This window comes from Pelmatolapia mariae, linkage group LG7, assembly GCF_036321145.2.
Source record: "Pelmatolapia mariae isolate MD_Pm_ZW linkage group LG7, Pm_UMD_F_2, whole genome shotgun sequence".
Taxonomy (NCBI): Eukaryota; Metazoa; Chordata; class Actinopteri; order Cichliformes; family Cichlidae; genus Pelmatolapia; species Pelmatolapia mariae.
Window position 1 is genome coordinate 31,444,593 of NC_086233.1, and position 6,428 is coordinate 31,451,020.

The window sequence follows — 6,428 nt, forward strand, 5'->3', positions numbered from 1 at the left end:
CTGGTTTTCCCTGTACAAAAGGCATTGATTTGCTGTTTTAATGATTTAATGAATACTTACATTGGGCCCAAGCACTCAGTGCTGGGGAAAAATTATTTGTCTCCTTCATGATTTCTTATTTTATTTTATTTACTTTATTTTATTTCATTTTTGCATATTTGTTATACTTACATATTTCACTTGATCAACCACATTTTAATTTTAGATAGAAATAGCCAAAGCATGCAGTTTTTAAATGATGCTTTAATTTATTAAGCAGAAAATGCTATCCAAACCTACCTGGCCCTATGTAAAAAAGTAATTGCCCCCTAAACCTAATAACTGGTTGCACCACCTTTGGCTGCAAGAACTTGTACGACACACTGTGGAGGAATTTTTTTACCCACTTTTCTTTGCAGAACTTAATTTATTGGAAGGTTTTCTAGTATGAGCAGTCTAAGGCAATCCTATACCACTCCAAAACCTTCGTTCTATGTGCTCTCAGTGGGCTGGCCACTCCTGGTAAGTGTCAGGACATGATTTTTTATTTTTTTTTATAATATGTTATTTCTTTAGGATGGAACACTAATAAGGAGCTGGGTGTAACTTCAGGGTGGCCTTTATACCAAAACAACAAACAAAAAGAAACAATCTGAAATATTTATCAAACTTACCTAAGCAAAAAAATAAATAACCAAATTGCAATAACTGACCTCCGTACATAAGATAAGGAGAGAAAACTAAAATAAAAAGGCAGTCCACAGCAGCACTGTACTTTGCATGCTCAGCTGGTTAAGTAATTGCAGTCATTTTCTTTTTGTAGCTTGTCTGTTCAGGAGACTGAACATGGCCATATTGTAGTCATTTGTATGTTGCTACTTCAGAATTCAGGATTTCAGTTTCTGACTGTTTACTGGGAGCTGTCCATCTGACAGGCTCACTTTAATTTTGAAAAATGTTAAACCTGAATCAATTAACTCACCCCAGACCCTAAGTCTCTGAAATACTTGGAAACTAACCATACAGATATACCATGGACATTTTTAGCAGTAGTTGCTCTTGTACCTCATTCATCTGTTTTTTTTCTTTTTCTCATTGAGAGTTTTTTTTGTAAACTTTGATGAAAATTTAGCAAATGCTCTGAATAGGCTCAATGTGACCCTAAAGTTCGCTGGGCAGAAAGAGAGAATCTACACTTGAAAAGTTTTTTCTTTAACAGTGTCATAGAAAGGGATTGATGATATATTTATTATAAGATTGTACACAGCATTTCTCTTCAAGTCAGCTTGCTTATTCCACAGTGGCACACAGTCACTTTAAATCACTGATGATTGTTTTGTAGACAAGTTGGTATTCCACTACAGGGCATTCTGTTTTTATTTGTGTTTCTTTGGTTTTGGTTTATAGATGTGTTTTAGATTGTTATTGATATTTCTTGCACATATGAGCAAATTACAGTAGGCATAAGTTCATTAATTCTCCTCACTTTCATTTACATTTCTCATAAAGTTCCTCACTGAAGCACTAAAACTCACATATTATGAATATAATTATTAATGGGACTCATTCTACTGACTTAAATAGACTCTTGTAAGTGACAAACTGCCAACATGTCTTTACATCCTCATTTTGAAAATATAAATCTAGAATGGAAGCTTATTAGGTCAGCTAGGTTAGAGATCATACTTAGTGCTCGTACTCTTTAACCTTTTTTCTTTGGTAAAAATTCCATTTTGGTTACATTAATAGAATAAAAAAAAGCTAACATATTGATATCTAAAAAAAAGTTGATTTTGTCTAAGAATGGCTGACTTAACTGTCTTCTTTTAAAATTTGCCATGTTGTTACTTTTTTTTTTTTGATGTATTTGTTGCATTATATCAATAATGTTTTGGGCTTTTCCCCTTTTTTTTGCCATACATAATTCACATTAAGTATATTTCTTTGTATTGCTTGCAAATAAACAGAATTATTGAACAGTTTGTACGTCAGATCTAAATGTGACTTTTTTTTTTAGAGTACAATGAATCGTTTTTCACAAGGTCTGCATGCATCTGAATTTAGGAAGTTAGAAAGGGATATTTACACTTGCCATCATACCTAACCCAAAGCACCTCTCTAAAGAAGAAAACCCAACAATGTCCACAATCACTTTCAAAGGTGTGTTGCTCTGGTTCAGGAGCTCCTACTGACATTATCACTGGTAGAGTTTTCTCTCTCTAAGCCCAAACTATATCTTATTTTATTTCATTGCACGTCTCTCTTTATACAAGGCCCTTAGTATCTTATTATGTCAGTTTTTGTTGTTGTTGTTGTTGTTTTTCCTCAGTGCAAGAGGATGCATTAGAGAAATGGTGCTACACAAAGCATTTTTACCATGAATTTCTATGTGCCTGCAATAAGCCCTGTTTATTTGCATTTGTACAACTTCATCAAAATGTCTGTGTTTGCATCACAGTGCAAAAGTGTGTGTGTATACAAGTTAAATGGAGGACATCTATGTGCATTGTGGGGGATGCCTAAGTGTAAACTGTTTAGATTAGACTGTATGGAGTCTGGCCTTGCACTTTCATCCGTCTTTTTCTTGATCTACACTTTGGCTCAGAGTCTTTCAATCCTATCTCCATCACTTCTCCACCAATGAATACAATACAGAGAGAATCGTACAATGGTATGTTAGTATGTTTTAGACGCTCTCCATGTGGCGCTATCATGAATATTATGAGGTGATCACATTCATTATGAACATGCTACTTCCGAATACATAATCATTACTCATTCTTTGTATTTTTATTTTTTAATCCTAATCACCTAATCATCCTTAAACAGTTTTGTTAATGAATTGAAATGTTTGTTTTATAAAATGCTAAACAGTCATTTGTGTCATTTGTGTGTGTGTATAACCACATCATAAAAAACAGAAGCAAAGCATTTTGTTGCTCTTCTTTGGTGTGCTGTCCAAGGATGCAGATTAAAATTATTTCACAGGCAACTCTATCAGCCATAAAAATGCCTCTGCAGAAGATATGTACTCGTTAAACAACACTGGCACTTAATCCTGTAGGTTTATCTATTCTGTCAAAGGTCAACACTTTCAGGATGGTTTGGAACTCTTGAACAAGTATTCACAGGTCAAAGTTCACTGAAGTTGAAATCTATACAAAAGAGCCATGTGAATGTACTTCCTAATTTCCTTCCTATTTTCCTCCAAGAGTGAATCCATGATTGTGGTGTTTTGCTTCTTATCTGCAGCCGTTGCAGTCATTTCCTTGTCCTGTCTCCATCTTCTTTGTTTTGTTAGTGTTTTTGTTTTCAGTGTGCTGCAAATCCAGCAGCTGATCCTTACTGGGAGGTAACACTTATTCACAGTAAATTAGTAAAATAGAATTATTTTTGTGGCCTCATGAAAAACAGATCTTCACGTCTGGCAGTCATATGTTATTATAGCTAAGAATCACTTCCTGTTTTGTCAAAACTCTGTGTTAGTGTAACAGAGGAAGCTGGTATTTTCTAAATGTTCTGGATGTGAGCTGTTCAGCAGATTTTTAATGTCTTGTTGACTTTTCCATCTTTCATAAATGTAGCTGGCAACATGATCCTCAACTCTATTCATTAAAGTCATTATCCAAACAGGCAGTAGGACATTTGACTAATGGGACAAATTTTTCACTCAGCAAACCATGGTAGGAACTATGGAAAGTGTCTATATTGACTTTGTGACTAAGATTTTACATCCCCCCTCACTCAGCAACCGTACAGAGAACTTCCTGCGTGGCCACACTGGCCCTGATTGGCCTTTTTGGGCAGCAACAGGACGTGAACAGACGTATATCAGTCAACTGGAGGCTACCACTCCAAAGTTGTGGAACAATAAACATAACAGAGCAAATGCCCTCTCTCTCTCTCTCTCTCTCTCTCTCTCTCACACACACACACACACACACAGAAGGGGAGACAATGTTGTTTTCCATGGAAACATCTCTTTGCTGTTGCAAGGACTGCTGCATAGTTTATGTCAAACATGACACAGACCCTGACCACTCTTACAGTGTTAGTAAACATACAGAAATACCATATTTGTGCTCCGTGTTGTCTCTGCTTCACACCTGTAACCACATGCACATGGTGCATTAATTGTGCTACACTAAAGATGCAAATTTGACCTCTTTTCCACCAACGCTGCACCAGTGCTGGTACAATGCTAGTTCTTTAATGATGTCTTTCTTTCAGAAGTTGTGGCAAATCATGCTGAGCAGAATCCGTGGGCTACATCTGGTTAATTTCTCATGTATCATATCTTGTAGCCACTGAGCAAATTGTTTTTTTGGTGGAAACATATAGAGATGGTTCTAGACTGGGAACTGGCATTGTGTCAATCGAATATTTTGTCACAAATTAAATAAATTGTTTTCCATATATTCACCAGATAATCACTAACTTTTGTATTCCAAAATAATCAGCCTACAGAAGCCAAAGGCCAGTATAGACTAGATAGAGCATAAAGTAGTCATAAGAGTTTAATGGTAGTTCTACATCGTTATAACTTTATTAAAAATGAGAAAACCTGTTCCATTTATCAATCAATCTATCAATCAGTCAATCGAATCTTTATTTTGAAAATATGAGTAATGATTGTAAATACATATAGCAAAAATAAACATGAAATCACTGAAAGCCATCCTATTAATGAGGAAATAAAGAAAAGCAAAAGTAAAATGTTACTCCAAAAATGTCTTGTTCAAAAAGCAGAAGGAGGAAGCATATGCTTATCAGTCCCTTCCCCTATTCAGCTTGTCCCAAATATATCTTTCATGATTATACAACCTAATGTATACACATATGCTATAAATAAATATGCCTGTCTAATACACATTTTACATTCCAAAATCATCTAAGATGACTTCAAGTTATGGCATCACATGTGTCTAATGAATTGTTGTCAACACTGCGGGTGGGTGGGCCTTCTTTCCTGTTTCACTGACAAAAGTTCAGTGTAAACCAATCCCAAACTGTCTGCCGAATATGAGCCAAGTCCAGAAACACTGCCTCAGGAGACTGTGTAAGCTTTGGGAACTTATTCATTCAGCATTTTCTCACTATGCAAAACAGTCGCACACAGACAGCATTGAGAAGAAATGTGTTCCTCCTCCAACAATAAATACACAGTCGCACAAAAATTTCTGGTAACAGTTAAGGCTGCCCAAACTATGTTAGCAGGCTCATTTTCCACAAACTATTTAATGGCCTGGGAAAAAATGACAACAACAACAACAACAACAACAACAACAACAACAATAAAAGCCTGTGTCTTTCTGTGTTCCCCATTCTGTTTGGACAAAAGCACAAATATTGGCATGAAATCAAACAGAAAAACCATAGTATGATAGAGTCTTTGTTTTGGTTGTTTGTTTTTTACATAGGTCCTTCATTTCATATAGATAACTTTCACACACTTTCACCTGGAGTCAGACTGATGTTTTTATTGTATCAACACCATGACTGTGGTTGGACATTTATTAATATTGGACTCTAAAGTAGAGATAATATGGAAATCACATTGATTTTTTTTCACTATTACTTAAAAATATAAAACATGTGGTGCATGTTTTGTTTTTTTCTTTGCCTGGAAACTTTCAACATCATTTTATTGTTATGTTTCACTTTGGAAAAACAAAATGTTCAGATCTACAGCTTTGTTATTTGTTTTGTTTTTTATTAAACACATCAGTTTTTTTTGGTATTACAGAGTGTTTCTGAACTGCATCACACAGTGTTTGTGTCAAGCAGCATCAGTTGAAGGCCACAGCAAACACAGCATACATCATTCAGACAAAATAAGAAGCAATCAGGGTAAAATGGCCATGATGTTATAATCTAAGGAGATAAAAGTCATCACACCATTTTCTGGGCAGTTTCAGGAGGCCTGTTGTTGACATCTGTAGCTCTCTCGCGCTCTCTTTCCCTCTCTCTCTCTCTCTCTCTTTCTCCATACATATAACTAAACACTGGCATAAAAGAGGGCAGGCACTGTATCCATACTGATACTTGCATTTCTACATTGGCTAACAACTTTTAATTTGGTAGGTTGTTAGCCACAAGCTGTGTTAGCTGCATGCTTCGACTTGACCTCTAGATGCCACTAAATCCTACACTCTGTCCTTCTGAAACATATGCAGGACTGGTGTATTAGCAAGCTTAAAAAGTAACATAACACCGCTCATTTTTTTTTTACTTTTCTCACTGCTGCAGTGTTGTACAGGTGCATACAGACAGCACTGATGGGTGTGGTTACGGCTAAACACTTCTGGGTATGATTGGACATGTTCTAAGCTTAAAACTTTCAACCAGAAGAGGGCGAATCACTGCTTTTCTGCTGTTAATTGACTTTTTATGGACAGGAACTGAAAAGCACTGCACTCATAGATATTGAATTTTGCATCACAAACAAG